We start from the raw sequence: 13,976 nt of genomic DNA on the forward strand, positions 1-13,976 counted from the left end.
AAATGAAACGAAGACGCGCGTCCGTACGCTGATTCCACAAAGGTCCGAGTGATACAGTCATATACTTGGTTTGAATACCTGTCGCGAGCTTGCCTCCAGTCTGAATTATAAACCTATATGCTATAGGTAGCGAGAAATCGTATGACACCACTTGCAAAGGTGTACAGCGAACGGCTAGGTCGCAATTTTAATAGGAAAATTGGTTTGCAGGAAAGGAAATGGGGCAGTAACTGTCACACATCTCGGATAACACCTAAACGGCGCTTTAAAGAAAAAAGTAAAGAGTCTTGGAAGGAATACAATTGAAGGTGTATACGTCGTCTGCTCGAAACCCTGTCGCAAGCTAGCCTCCAACTTGACTAGCGCATGTAAGCTGTGTGCACTGGGGAATCATATGACACCACCCGGAAGGCAGTACGATATATGGCTTCGTCACAATTTTGTAACAAATGTAGTCGGAGAAAGGGGCGCCACATAGTGGTAGGCTGGTTACGCCAATTGGCGCGTCGGGGAGAGGCGGCTGCTCCTGGTATCTGTTGTGCATGGCGCCGTCGCTTTCGCCGCTTCGGTGGCTAGACGACGGATGTTGCGACGCCATCTTTTCGGGACCATCTCGGCCTCAACAACGGTCGCCGACTGAGTTTCTTCCAATGGGTCTAGTAAGGCTTTTACCTGAATAAGGAATCATGGAAACGAGCCGCTGGGGACGACGAGCAAGCCGGGGAAGTGGACGTACCGGTCAGGAGTTTGGGGGCCAGCGACTCTTCGAGCCTCTCTATTTCATGTTTAGACTACAGCGGGGCTGAAAGTTAAAGCTACACCGAGTACTACCGACGCAGCTTCACGTGCGCAATCGAGAAAGGGAGGCAGCTATTGCGGCTCAACCAAAGCGTCGTCAGATCCTTCGTCGCTTTGCATGTTCCGATGTGGTTTGAGAATTACCTTCGCATTTGGTGTCTAACACCACACGAGGCAGAAGGAAACTACAGCTTCTTGCCAGTTATCAAGCGCGAAGGCACCCAAACGTGACCGCAAGCACATGAATAATGGTTCACTGCACTCTACTACGGATAGCTCAGCGCTACAGGGGTCTAAGCGAATACGAGCGCAGTCTTCAACGCAGCGCTAAATCAAACATTGTAGTAAGCTAAGGATTTTGCTCTCCCATGCTAATAGTCGATCAGTAAAGATATGGGCAGCGAACCTCACGTCCTTACAGCGTTGTCATTCCTTCAGCTTAGAAGTGCACTCATCATACACGTAATGTATATAGTTATAGACTGGGATAACGACAAGAAATTTTCTGCGCCGTTGGGGCCCGGAATCTAGCGGACAACCATGAAGAATAACAATAAACTGGTAGTTATTTACTATTACACGCGTAATACCCTCGCAAGCGCATTGCTCGTCCTTAGCGTGCGTTGCCTGAGGAAGAAAACAGCGCCAACTTCATTTCCCTTCCTCACTGAAACGCGTAAATGGTCCTCTCTGCTTAGTGTTTTCTTCAGAGGAGAAAGAGAACAACATCGGGCTTTCGGCATTGTACTTACAGCGCCATTCAAAGATTTCTCAGCAGTTCCACTAGTCGGACAACAGACGCGGAGAAAAATCTGAAAAAAAGACCTGAAAAAAATGTCCACAGTCAAAAGTGTTCAGCTTAGCCGTGATGGTTGCTCAAGACGACTTCAAAGACTCTCTCACAATTGTATTCGAAGGTGTACATCAGGCAACGATGCTGCTTTGACGCTTTCGGGCGATTAGCAGTACCTCGTCATTTTGTTTCGCTGCAATGAAATATTCATTACGAAGGTTCACCGGGTGAGTGAGATAAAGCGTGCACGCAGAATAAAAAATTAGGAGGACGCTTAAGCTTCGGTTTAAGAGTAGACGCAACTGCGCATTCTCTTATTTTTCAATATTTTTATCCTTTTCATTCAAATTTATCACCAGATACCAATCCACAATCTCATTATCAATCATGGTCATCGATTACAATCATAATTACCGATTACCAGCCACCAATCACAATTATCGATTACCAATCACTATCTGTTCTCATGCGAGATTGTTGAACATTACATTACATTACAGCACTTCACAACTGGTAGCGAGGTGCTGGAAGTGGAATGGGAATACGTCTACTGAGGGCAGGCAGTGGCCGCTGATTCTGATCATGAGACGGAAATAACTAGATAGATAAGAATTGGGCGGAGCGCATATAGGAGGTTCTCTCAGATCATGAATTGCAGTTTACCAATATTCCTCAAGAGAAAAATGTACAACACCTGTAACTTACCGGTACTCACCTAAGGGACAGAAACGTGGTTACTAATGTAAAGTGTTAACCTTAAGTTAAGTACAACGCAGCTAGGTACTGAAATATATATATATATATATATATATATATATATATATATATATATATATATATATATATATATATATATATATATATATATATATATATATATATATATATATATATATATATACCTTTAAGAGGCTGGAAGCGGGAAGAGTAGGTGAGGGAACAAATGTGGGTTTATGACATTGTCAGAGCTAAGGCGAGGCAGAACCAGCTCCGACAGCGTTGAGCGTTGGAACATTTTAGTCGAAATCAAGAAAAATAAATGGGCTTGGGCAGGGCATCTAATGCGAAGGCAAGATAACCGCTGGTCCTTGAGAGTAACGGAATAAATTCCGAGAGAAGACAAGCGTAGCAGAGGGCGGCAGAAAGTTAGGTGGCCGGATGAGATTAAGAAGTTTGCGGCGATACAGTGGCCGCAGCTGGCAAACAACAGGGTTAATGGAGAAACATGGGAGAGGCCAGTGACCTGCTGTAGGCGTAGTCAGGCTGATGATCATAATTACGAATCACTATCTAGGTTGCACTGCACGACATGCTTCACCTCTACATACTCATACTCATACACACTGTTAAGTTAGAAGCCCACGGCGCCGATGGGTCGTCGTTCCCCACCGCACCTGTTCCCAGGAGCGGTCATGCCCGGGGGAAATACAGGAATGCACGTCGAGTCTCAAGCTCGGCCGTTTTTAACAGCCTTTTTTCATCAGCCTTTTTCTAAACTGGTCTTTTTAAACTGCCTTTAGCTCATATGCTTTTTTTTTATCAAACCCGTTTTTAATGAATAAGTTTTTTCAGAAGAAGTTGGAATTGCTGCCCCAACCGGCAACGTGTCGCCGGACGAGCGGACGAAGACCCGAAGTGCGCTTCGTACCGCTAACTGCCGTATATTCGATCACCAGCCAGCGTGCCATCATAATTCACCGCTCGCGAGGAGCAACCGACTAGCCCAATCCGGCCATCCCATCAGTAGGAGGGCAAGAAAGTTAACTCACACCATTTGTTTGAGTACAACGAAGCACTATAACACCGCCTTTTCATTCCGCGCAATTTCTGGTCCCCATTACCATCTTAATATTTGTGTTTATTTGCTTTAATTACTACAAAATACGTACACATCCCAGAGACACGTTAAAAAATCATACGCACCACAATGCGTTCACTCGGTGCTCCTCTGTGCATTGCCTATGCACTGCGCGCCCGCACAGCACGCAGAGGGTTTGGGTTCGAACCCCATTGCAGGTGATTTGATTTTTCTATGCTCCGATTTCACGGATTCTGCGATTTTTCCTGAGTGACGCCGCACGACGGCCGACGCCGGGTTTTGAGCAAAACGAGCTGCTTACTCTGTCGCGTAATATATGTATACCCTGTTACGTTTCGCCTACGACGCGCGGTATAGCCGGCGCGGATGCAACGGACGCCGGGGCTTCGTTCAAAGTGGCGGTCATTTTGACCCGTTCATCGCTGCCGCAACGCCTCGCGCCAAGCGCGTCCAGGCAGGTTTCAATGCCACGTGTCGTCGTGTGTCCGTGTGTGTGTGTGCATGTTGGTGCCCACGCTTGTCGAAGCGCGGCAGCCGGGGAGAGGAGCTCCCCGACTGGGAGGCGAGGAGGTCTAACCGGCGCCGGCCCGGCGGACGCGCACGTCACGTCTCAACATGTCCGAGCGTCGCAGTATCGGGCGCCTCATCCCGAGCCGTTCCTTCTTGCCCTCGACTCCGAGGGTATAAAGTCAGCTGCCCCGGACGCCAAAGAGAGTCTTCGATTTCTTCCTTCGAGTAACGTGGTCGCCCTGACCGGCTGCTCTTTTGCGATGCCAGATAAAAAAGTTATTCTGTTGGCAGTCGACTCATCCTTTGCCGGGACCTTCGGATGTTTCCAGCTGTGCCCCAGGCCGCCAGGCCAACGCTACCCTTGGGGCTTGCAACCCATTTGCAACAACCCCTACGAAGACGCGCTTATAGCGATTTGAGTCGCGCGGAGGTAGGGTGTTTGCGTTATAACAGGCACGTACGTATACAGCTTCCAGAGGGGGCCACCATTTGCGGCGGTACCATGCAAGTGCAAAATCGCGGAAAAAAATTTATTTCGCGCCATTTTTTCCTCGAAATCGCGTGCCTCTAAATATTGCACGTCGCGGTAGTATTTACATTTTCATTGATGAGACTGATGAGACAGCGCGTTCAAATTGCCTCGGTTTTCTCAGCTCGGGTGGTTGCATGCCCCCTTTTCGTCTCGCTGGTCTGGAGGCGGCACTCTCTCATGGCCCGGCGCATCAACAAATCAGAGGCGGAGGGCCCCAAGCACGCTCGTGTCCCGCAGTGTTGCAGCTGCGCTCGGGCGACGCAATGATCTTGCATGTGTAGGCTTCGCAAGCGGTGAAAGAAGTGCAGACACAAAATTTCGAACACAAACAAACGATATGATTTGTTTGATGTGCGTAAGGAGATGCCTTCTAGCAAGTTTCAGTCTCCGGCATTGAGCGGAAAGCAATTTAATATGCCTTGCTAAGTTGTCCGACGATCCGCTCGGCACTTCCATCCATATCGAGTGGCGTCAAGGTGCGCCTGCTCCAACTGTTGTGAAGTCACCCAACCCAGTGGTTGTTTACAGGAACAACCAATGGTTTCCGGTAACGCCGATTTCCAGACTGGTGCGGTCGACCGTGACGTCTAGGCGTACTTCAGCGCTACTGTCAACCGAGAGCGTAACTGGCAGTAGAGAATCGTTTGTAATCAATTATTAACGCTGCGCACGGAGTTTTTAACCCATTTTCTTGATTACTCGGCCTCTTCTCTCGGCTATGCAAGGATCTACGTAGCGTGAGCACCAATTTCACTCTCCTTCTCCATGGCTATACCACACTGGCAAATGCCCCGCTATAAGTATACCCCCACTGATACCTCTGCGCATGCGCACAAAATGAGAGGCGCTATCAAGCGGCTCCGGCGCAGCGTCACACTTGGCTACTGCCCAACGGAGGCGCACAGCTGGACACGCGCCGGCGCCAGTGCGGCACTCCTCTGGAATGCACAGACCGGCGAGGCGCGCGCGGCGGCTCCGGTGCGCCAGCTGTTCGTCGTGTGACGTCACTGCTCCTCGCGCATGCGCAGCTTGGCTCTCCAGGAGCCACGCGAAACTGCTCAACCCCGGCCAGTGTAGCTGACGGTAGAGTGTACTAGAAAGATCTGTGTGAGACGAACGAGGCGCTAAAAGCGAGGCGCTGGCTGTCGAGAGAATAGAGGGCGCTGTGATCGAAGTGGATTGGCTGGGCGCGCCGGCAGACGCGGCGCAAGCTGTGCGCTGCGGCCCCTTCTGCGGCGTCTTGGCTGTACGGGTTGATTCTTTTTATTCAAACAGGGGTCATTGGCGCAGTACGGCACAAGATAGGCCCCGAGGTGTTTCGGAACGCTTGTAGTCGCTTGACCGTCCCCTCCGTGTGCGCGTCAGGCGAGTTGCAACTGCCGCGCACTCCACAAGTTCGCGTGTATGTATGGCGTGGCAGCTTACACGGAGTCTACCATAACTTTTGTTCTTCGAATACTGATGAAATATCCGTCGTCATGCAAAGGTAATAAAAAAACGTCCTTAACCAGACGATGTGTATTAGGCAGTGGAATCGCGAAAGCATGCTGTCAGCGCGAGAACGAAATAGATTTACGCGGAATGCATGGACGCGCACAAAAATAAAGCGCAGGAATGCGTTCAGGTGCGATTCCAAATGAAAGTCTGGAATCGCAGAGTCGAGAAATGTTACAAAGTCGGAGCGCTCAAGGGCCCCCGCGTACGCAAATCGCAACAGCTGAGTGGAAGACTGGGATTCGAACACCACTCAGCGCTCAGTTTACTTCTCTCTGAACCTTTTCGTTGTGAGCAGGCAGGCTATCACTGACCAAAGTTCTGTTGTACAAGCAAAATATTTTCTTGGTGTTGCACAAGGATGAATACATTTTTGGTTATGGCAATAAAAGGCCGTGAAACATGCCAATAATTGGACAGGAATGATGTATATTATAAACCACTCATGGCAAGTGCAACTCAAATGCAAAATATGTCAACATTTATTTCGCGAAAGCAACCAGCAGTACTGCTTGTCAGTGTCACAGACACCTGCGCACTTTTAGGTGCTTCATCCTTTGACGCCTTTCATCATTTGATTTGTTTAGGCCCTTAATCAGGAAGTGGAGCCGTGTTACAATATAAAACTTCACAACCTTGCACTTTACTTCGCCTTCATGGACTGTGCATCCAATTGTTTTTGTTCTGGTCCTGAGCAGTGACAGCACATCCAGAATGCTGTCAGCATGTAATTGATTCATGCTGAAGCAGCCCGTAAAGGCACTCTCTAAGTAGTTAATGAACTCAAAGAGCTCTTTAGATGGATACAGCAGTCCACCTGTGTCAGCGAAGCTGGTAAAACCAGAGTGCAGGTCTGACCTCCCCTCTGCATTGCTCACAAGCAAAAGAGTGCGACATGCATCACATCCAGTTTTTTTCACAAATTTCCTGGCGACATATCCTGCCATGTGGTAGATAATGCGCGAGTCACTTCTTTTTTGAACTACACTTTTGTGCTCACTGGGAACACCGTTGCCTTTCTGGCTGGCAGCATCCTCTAGGGAATCAAGATCCCCCCTTGAAATATAGCTGTCAATTGTGTCTTCCAAGGTTGTGGAATTTGACAGGTCTGTGTTTCCTGTGTCAAGTAGCGCTGTGAGGACTAGTAGCTCAACACTGGCACCATCAACAGGTCTGGCCAGGCTGTAAAAGCTGAGGCAGTTAACAGTTATCAAGAACTGCTCAGGTGTAGGATGGTCATTGCACCCTGATGACTGCCGTACAACCCTGAACAAGTTTTCAACTGGATCCTGGCTTAACTTGGCCGTCATTAAGTACTTAAATCCAACTTCTTTGGTTAAATACTCCAAAAGTCGCAACACTCCAGACAATGTCACTCTAAAGCCGACAGCCGTTGTCTTGCTGATGAAGCCAACCCCGTTGACGGTGCACTCCTCCCACTTAGTGATGTATTCCAGGAAAGCCGACAACGCAGCAGCACCTCTTGAGTTTGGCCAGAGAGCTTCAGACTTGTAGCGCGATGTCATTGTTTTGATCAGTTCGTTGATCATTCTGAAAAAAATAAAGATCTGCTGTCACTACAGGTTACAGCAATACTATTTTCACAACTGAAGACAACTTTTTGTCGCACATGCTGCCTTATCACATGCACAGATTGAGAGTACAAAACACGTTACGTGAAGAATTTTTCCGTAGCATCTATGGCTCCTTTTCCATAACTTGATTCAAGTCTGTCCTTATAATGATGCAAGCCACGCAACACGCGGTCACCGAAGAGCTGGAACGCGAGGGTGACCCGCATTTTTTCAAAATTGTTTGGGTCCAGATGGCTTAAAGTCAGCCCTGGCATCGCCTTCAGCGTCACATTATCTTTGTCATAGTTGAACGCTTCTTTAACAAAATATGTTGAAACCTGCATCATAAAAAAGAAGCACATTGTTAGTCACTTTGCAGGATAACTATGCTGGAACACTTAAAACAGATAAAATCTTACTCGTCCGTCTGGTGTATTAAAGCCACCTTTCAGCAGTGAGTTTCGAAGGCATTTCAGTGGATGCGGGAAGTCTGAAAGGAAATACAGGTTCCTTTTTGCGTCAACAGGATGTTTCACTCCGCACGTAATCTTGCTGGCAGATGCCTTAATGCCCATTAGTGTCCACATTTTCCGATTCCATGAGGCACCGTCACAGGTCACGAAATCTACAAAGAGTCCCGCTTGCTCAGCCAAAATCACGGCTTCAATAAGTATTTTGCATAGCAGGTTTCCCTTGACATTTCCATTCGCTGCAAATGTTCCTATTATCTGCGAAAACCGCCCAGTGAACGGGACAAACATGACAACCATTCCATGGTCGCATGGAAGCCCTGCATCTTCGGGAGGTGTGAATGGGCCGAGATCAACAAATCCACGCAACTTTGCACACTTTTCCATTGATAGGTGCTCTGACAACTTCATTTCATCAATCAGAAGGCCCCCATGACGACTGAAGCTGTCCATTTTGCTTGTTTTTTGTTTGAGGATTTCCATCACCTTCTTGTTGAATCCAAAGCCACGTTTGTATGCTGCAGTGTACTTCTTCAAAGTGGTGTTACTTGGAAGTACGAGAATGTTGTGCTTCCTGATGTGCCTATAGAGTTTCGGGCTCCTCATTTTCATTAAAATGCACTCAAGCACCCATTCTTTAGTAAAGTTCATGCCCCTTGTACTCTTTCTTTTGCAGGCATCAAAGCTGTGCCGCACGCTTTCCTGTTGTTTTTTGGGCAACATAGCAATGCTTTCCGCCAAAGTCTCTTCTTTTATTGCAGAATTTCGTGCCTTCATGCTCTCGATTTGTCCCTTCAGGCTTATTAGTCTCTTGGACAGGCGCCTGTGCTTCTGCAACATAGACCTGAGCTTTTGGCCCACTGTCGTGATTTGCTTGTGACGACGGTTTCTGAGCCGAGACATCCGTGTCAGCAGGGTCTTGCGCAGATAACGGCATGAAAGGCATGGGACTCCTGAAAAGAAATTAGGTATTTTGTTAAGCCCTCATGTCACACACCAGTTAGTCACAATTATGTAAGGAGAGCAATATTGTTTGAAATAAGAATGAATGTCAAAAGTAGTGAAGCTACTACCAAAGCTCATTGCAAAATACTTGAGAAATTTGTCATCACTTATCATTCTACTTATGCAAGTGCACTATAGCGTGAAAGGGCTTTATGAACAATAAAAGGTTTTGTTCGCATGCTTGAGCAAACACACCTGGGTAATTTGATATATTTTAGTAATATTAACAAAACTCCTATTCCAATTCTTATCACAGCACTTTTGCATTGCATATGCCTCGGTCAGCGATACAAAGCAACACAAATTGCAAAATACGCTTGTTGCTTAATTTCTGGACTGTTGCTACCACATGTAGCGCGCATCTTAATCATCCTGATTAGGCGTTTAACCTAATCTTGCCCTCAGTAGCACAGGGCGTGACCTTCACAGTTTACTGCACATGAAATAGTGTACTACTCTGCATCTGTCACTTCGCTTCACAAATTTACCTTTGGTTGTTGTCATCCCTGTGCATGTCTTGCTGTGGAAGGCCCCATGAATGACTGTTGTTTTTTCCAGAAGTTTTGCAGTGAGATCTTTCTCTAAAATAGCAGAGGTAGAGTGCGCACCAGGACATGCAAGAAAATCGGAGGCTTCAGAAATGACTCGCTCTGCTTCGAGCACAGTCTTCGCAGCACCTTCAGCAACGAGTTTTCGCTTGAGGAATGTTCTGTACGTAATCTCGGTCGCACTCAGGCTGAACAGAACAGCCCTTTCAGAGGTCACCGTGCCAGAACTTGCTTCCAAGCTTGACAGTGCATAAACAGTGCCTTCGTAGTCGGAAAAATTATGCACTGACCAGTACGCTGAACTGGTCTTCAGGTCCCTGAGATTGTTTGAGTCAAGAGCTGGCCATTGCGTGCACTCCACTGCCGACTCGTCGTCGCAGTTTCCACTGTCGTGCACGGCCGTAGGTACACTCGTGCAGGCTTTCTTCCTTTTGCAGCCCGGGCTTTCGAGCACGGTAGACGTGCTACGCTTGCGTGGTGCACGTTTCGGGGGTGCCTTTGAGCTCAAATACTTCGGCGTATTGGGCAAAAGCGTGGGCACTGCTTCCGGTGTAAGCGCGGGCACTCCGCGCGCGATTCTCACTTCTTTGCCGGCCACTACGTGGACGTAGTCACGAAGTATGTACCGTTCTTCAAAGTGCAGCTCACAAACTGCGCAGTTCTCATCCAGAGGCTTGTCAGCGCGATGGACGTTCCGCTCACAGGCTTTCCTTCGAACCGCATCTTTCGGGACGCTGAACAACGACAGCTTCTCGGCTGGGACGCCCGCGTAGCCGGTGCGACATCCCGGTGCGTAGCAGTGACGATGCCTTCGATTAGGCATGCCACACACTTTGATGGTAACTACAGGATAAAACAGTGATCACAAAAGAACGAGCTACGCAAAGAAAACCGCCGCCGCTAGCTGCTCGAGAACATTCCTGACGCTTCGTCTGCTCCGGCGCAACCCAATCCACTTCGACCGCAGCGCCACCGCAGCATTTTCAACGCGGAGCGCCTCACCTCCTAGCAAGCGCGGAGCCGGTTATTCGGCCCACTCGAAACCTTTCTAGTACACTCTACTGACGGTGCAAAACGGCCACTGAAACGCGTTTTGTATGTGTCCCTTTCAAGGCGAAATAATCCTGCCTGCTACAGCTGGATGCTCACATGTAAATTGCTAATATTTCAGTCAAAAGGCTGCCGACATACGCTTGGTACTTAAATCTCGCATCACAAACCACGATAAAGGCGTCGAATGGGCTCTTGCCGCAAAACTAGTTGCACCTGTAACCTGCGATCGTGTCCTAAAGCGTCGCCGAAAGTATCTTTTTTTCCTTCTCGCTCTTCTTTCTCCGCTCTTTTTACTTGCCGTCACCGATACGCCTGAAACTGCATCGCTTTTAGCAGCCCCGGCGTCGCCACCGACAACTCTGGCCCCCCGATTTTGTCGTGACGCTCCGACGGCAGCAGACGTCCGCACTGCGAGCGCTGACGGTCGATAGGCCGTGTTGGGCGGCCGTAATCGCGGCGCCGGCTGGTCCTCAACGCGCGTCATTCGGCGGCGCCGTCGTTTTCGAACAAAAGGCGGCTCTCGCAATGCAAGCGCCGCGCTCTTGCGTCTGACCGCGGCAGCCGCCGGAAGCAATTCCGCAAGTGCACAGATTTTCGGCAAGGGCGCCCTGTACGGGAACAGCCCAGAGAGCGCGCCACCAGCCGAGTGACACTCAGAGACTGTGAATGAGGCCCACAAGTGACTCCACTGCTTCTTTCTTGGCTGTGTAGTTTATTTAAGATTGTACTCTAAACGGATCTCAGTGCGTGCGACGCCACTGACACGAGCAGAAAAAGGCCGGCTCGGAATCCTCCTGCTGTTTGGATTTATTGATTGATTGATGTACAGGTGAACTTATAGAGCGCTGACAACGCAACCCAAGTTGAAATTAATTTATTAGGCTATGAGAAGTGGCCTTCACACAACAGGTAATGAATGTGTGAAACCACTGCAAAGAAGGAAATCAGTCGTTACGCGCCAGCTCATCAGAGTATACTGCAGAATTATTCCTGATGTTTAGTGAGCAGTGCTCATTGACCAGGTTCTCGTTTGACTACGGGCGCTTGTGACACTTGAAAGCGATTTTCGGACTATGACAAGGTTGACGGCAGCCAGCGGTGGCTGCATGTGCTCGAAAAATGGGTCGGACCTGCATGCCGAACTGACTGCTGCTGCACGACTGGGGCTTCCTATATGAATTTAATCCGGCGGCGCTAAGCACTGGTTATCATATACAAAAATGCATGTCCTTCTTGTGCCACGATATGTCTCTGGACAGTTAAAGCGCAAAAGACATTCTGTGGCGTTTCACGTGGGGGCCGTTAGGAGGTCGCATCCTACCTGCTGCTCGAGCCGAGTGCTACGACACCCCACAACGGCTGCCCATGGGTTCCGCTGAGAAGGATGGAAGAGGTAGTACCTAGCTGTCTTGTGACACTTATTTACATTTAGAACACGTAATTTCTCGGTTTATCTGGAGTGGACGAAAACAGAATACCAAGCAAACATGGCCACCTTGTACGAGTAGAATATCCTTGGTTGACCACTATGCATATATAATGTCAACCAAGTTGGCGCTGGTTTGGTGGATTATGAGCACGGGTGGACTAATTTCAGTTACACTCCTGGTTAGGCCACATCAGCCTTTCAAGCCAATGTGCTGTTTTTCGCAGCGGGTGTACGAGAGGGGAAATACACGATGCAGCGCCATAAAAGGCAAACAACTCAAAACACTCACATGTTACATACAAGGCGGTAACTACCACCACCTTTCGTTGCGAGTTTTATGTCTTCCGCACATCTTGCACGTCGCCTGAGATGTGTTCCACTTTTTAAAGCCCTGAAAGACTATTGAAACTACGCTAACGCTCCGCTTTTTGCTTACTTGACAAAATTTATTAAGGATATCGCACTGAACTCTGTCTTTGTAACGTTTGATCAACACCGTAATTTCTGCAAGCGAAAGACAACTACATTTCTCCCAGTATTATGCTGGATGCTCCCCGCCATGATGCGAAAACATTCTCTTATCGTTAGCTGCCTTGCCAGGTTAATTAAAGATGTCTTTCTTTCAAAGACACATCTACTCACTAGAATACCGTCGTATAGACTAGGTTCACCATTAATCGCTAAAAGCACCTCGGTTTCGTGGCGTATGGGTTGCGTGCTCGCCCCGCAGTCAGAATGTCCTAGGTTCCATTCCCCGCACCTTCGAAAGCAATTTCATTTTTCTTTGCTGTCACTATCCCATGGTCTTCTGCTAACGCTATGCGAGACGATGGGGACGTCATTGAGCGGTTTTCTGACCTCTGCTGCTGGTCAACACCGCTGGATTTCGTTGCCGATGAGCAATATCATGCTTTCGCATTAACACCATAAACTACTATTTGGTGCCATATCCGTGTAGGGCGTCACAGGCTTCTTCATACTCGTGCCATAGCGCATATAGTCAATAGCTTGCAGGGCATAGAAAACGAATCATAGACATAAAAATGTCACACAACCTTATAGACTGTCGGACTACTACTGCAGGAACGGAGTGACCTCGCTATACAGCGACAGATGTCTATGCATTGACTCCCGAGATCGCGTCTGGGGGGCCCGCAGGATGAAGGGAAGAAATAGTGACATGAAGAGAGCAGGTGCGCTGAGGGGAAGGAGAAAAAATTATGGGAGTCGGTCAGGTAGTGAGATTAGGAGAGCGGTGGTGGATGTGATGAAAGGGAGGCAGCTCTGGCCGCAGCATCCCTGTTGTGCGCGCCCAGGGAACGGCTTATTCGTCGGTGTCGCGCAAGCTCTTGGGTTAACGTTTATGCGAACGCGTTGGGCGTCTCAATGCTGCGACATCTTGCCGCCTCGACACCAAAAGACAGTTATACTACCGCAGAGCCGTACTCAGATGGTGCTATGTACCGGATTGCCAGTTGCCAGGTCGGGCGCGCACCTGCCATTGAGCCATCTTTGTGCCCCTGGCTGCGCAAGCACGGTGGAAACAGAAGTGTGAACTCTGCACCTCTTGGCAGGTGTTATTCAATGTTGGCGTACCCAGTGAAAAGATCTAAACGGCTACGCTAGTACTTCCCCGCTAAGCTACAGATTTGTGCCGTCACCACGCGGCGCATTTTGAGACAAGCTCATGCCTTTCATTGGCAGCACACAATCCGAGGTCTGCGGATCATGCGCTTGCGAGATTCGCCGCGCCACGTCATTTTGTAGACTTCCATCTAGTTCATGTCTCAGACGTGAACATTAACCCCAACGGACCTTTTAGAATGAATGTATTTTAGTGCAGCTGCTAATTCCTTTGATAGTTGTTCCTCGAGATTAACGTTTCAACGATTTATTGGGCAATGTGTACCTAGTCCTAACAGTCACCTACAGCTGTTATGTATATTTTAGT

At 48.6% G+C, this 13,976-nt stretch overlaps 1 protein-coding gene across 1 annotated transcript in view; it reads right to left on the bottom strand.

Annotated features, from left to right (window-relative positions):
• The window catches only part of LOC144116204 (frequenin-1-like), a 485,524-nt gene that overhangs the window by 293,705 nt on the left and 177,843 nt on the right, over nucleotides 1-13,976 (bottom strand). The window lies entirely within an intron of this gene.

The sequence above is a fragment of the Amblyomma americanum genome, chromosome 1 (assembly GCF_052857255.1).
Source record: "Amblyomma americanum isolate KBUSLIRL-KWMA chromosome 1, ASM5285725v1, whole genome shotgun sequence".
Taxonomy (NCBI): Eukaryota; Metazoa; Arthropoda; class Arachnida; order Ixodida; family Ixodidae; genus Amblyomma; species Amblyomma americanum.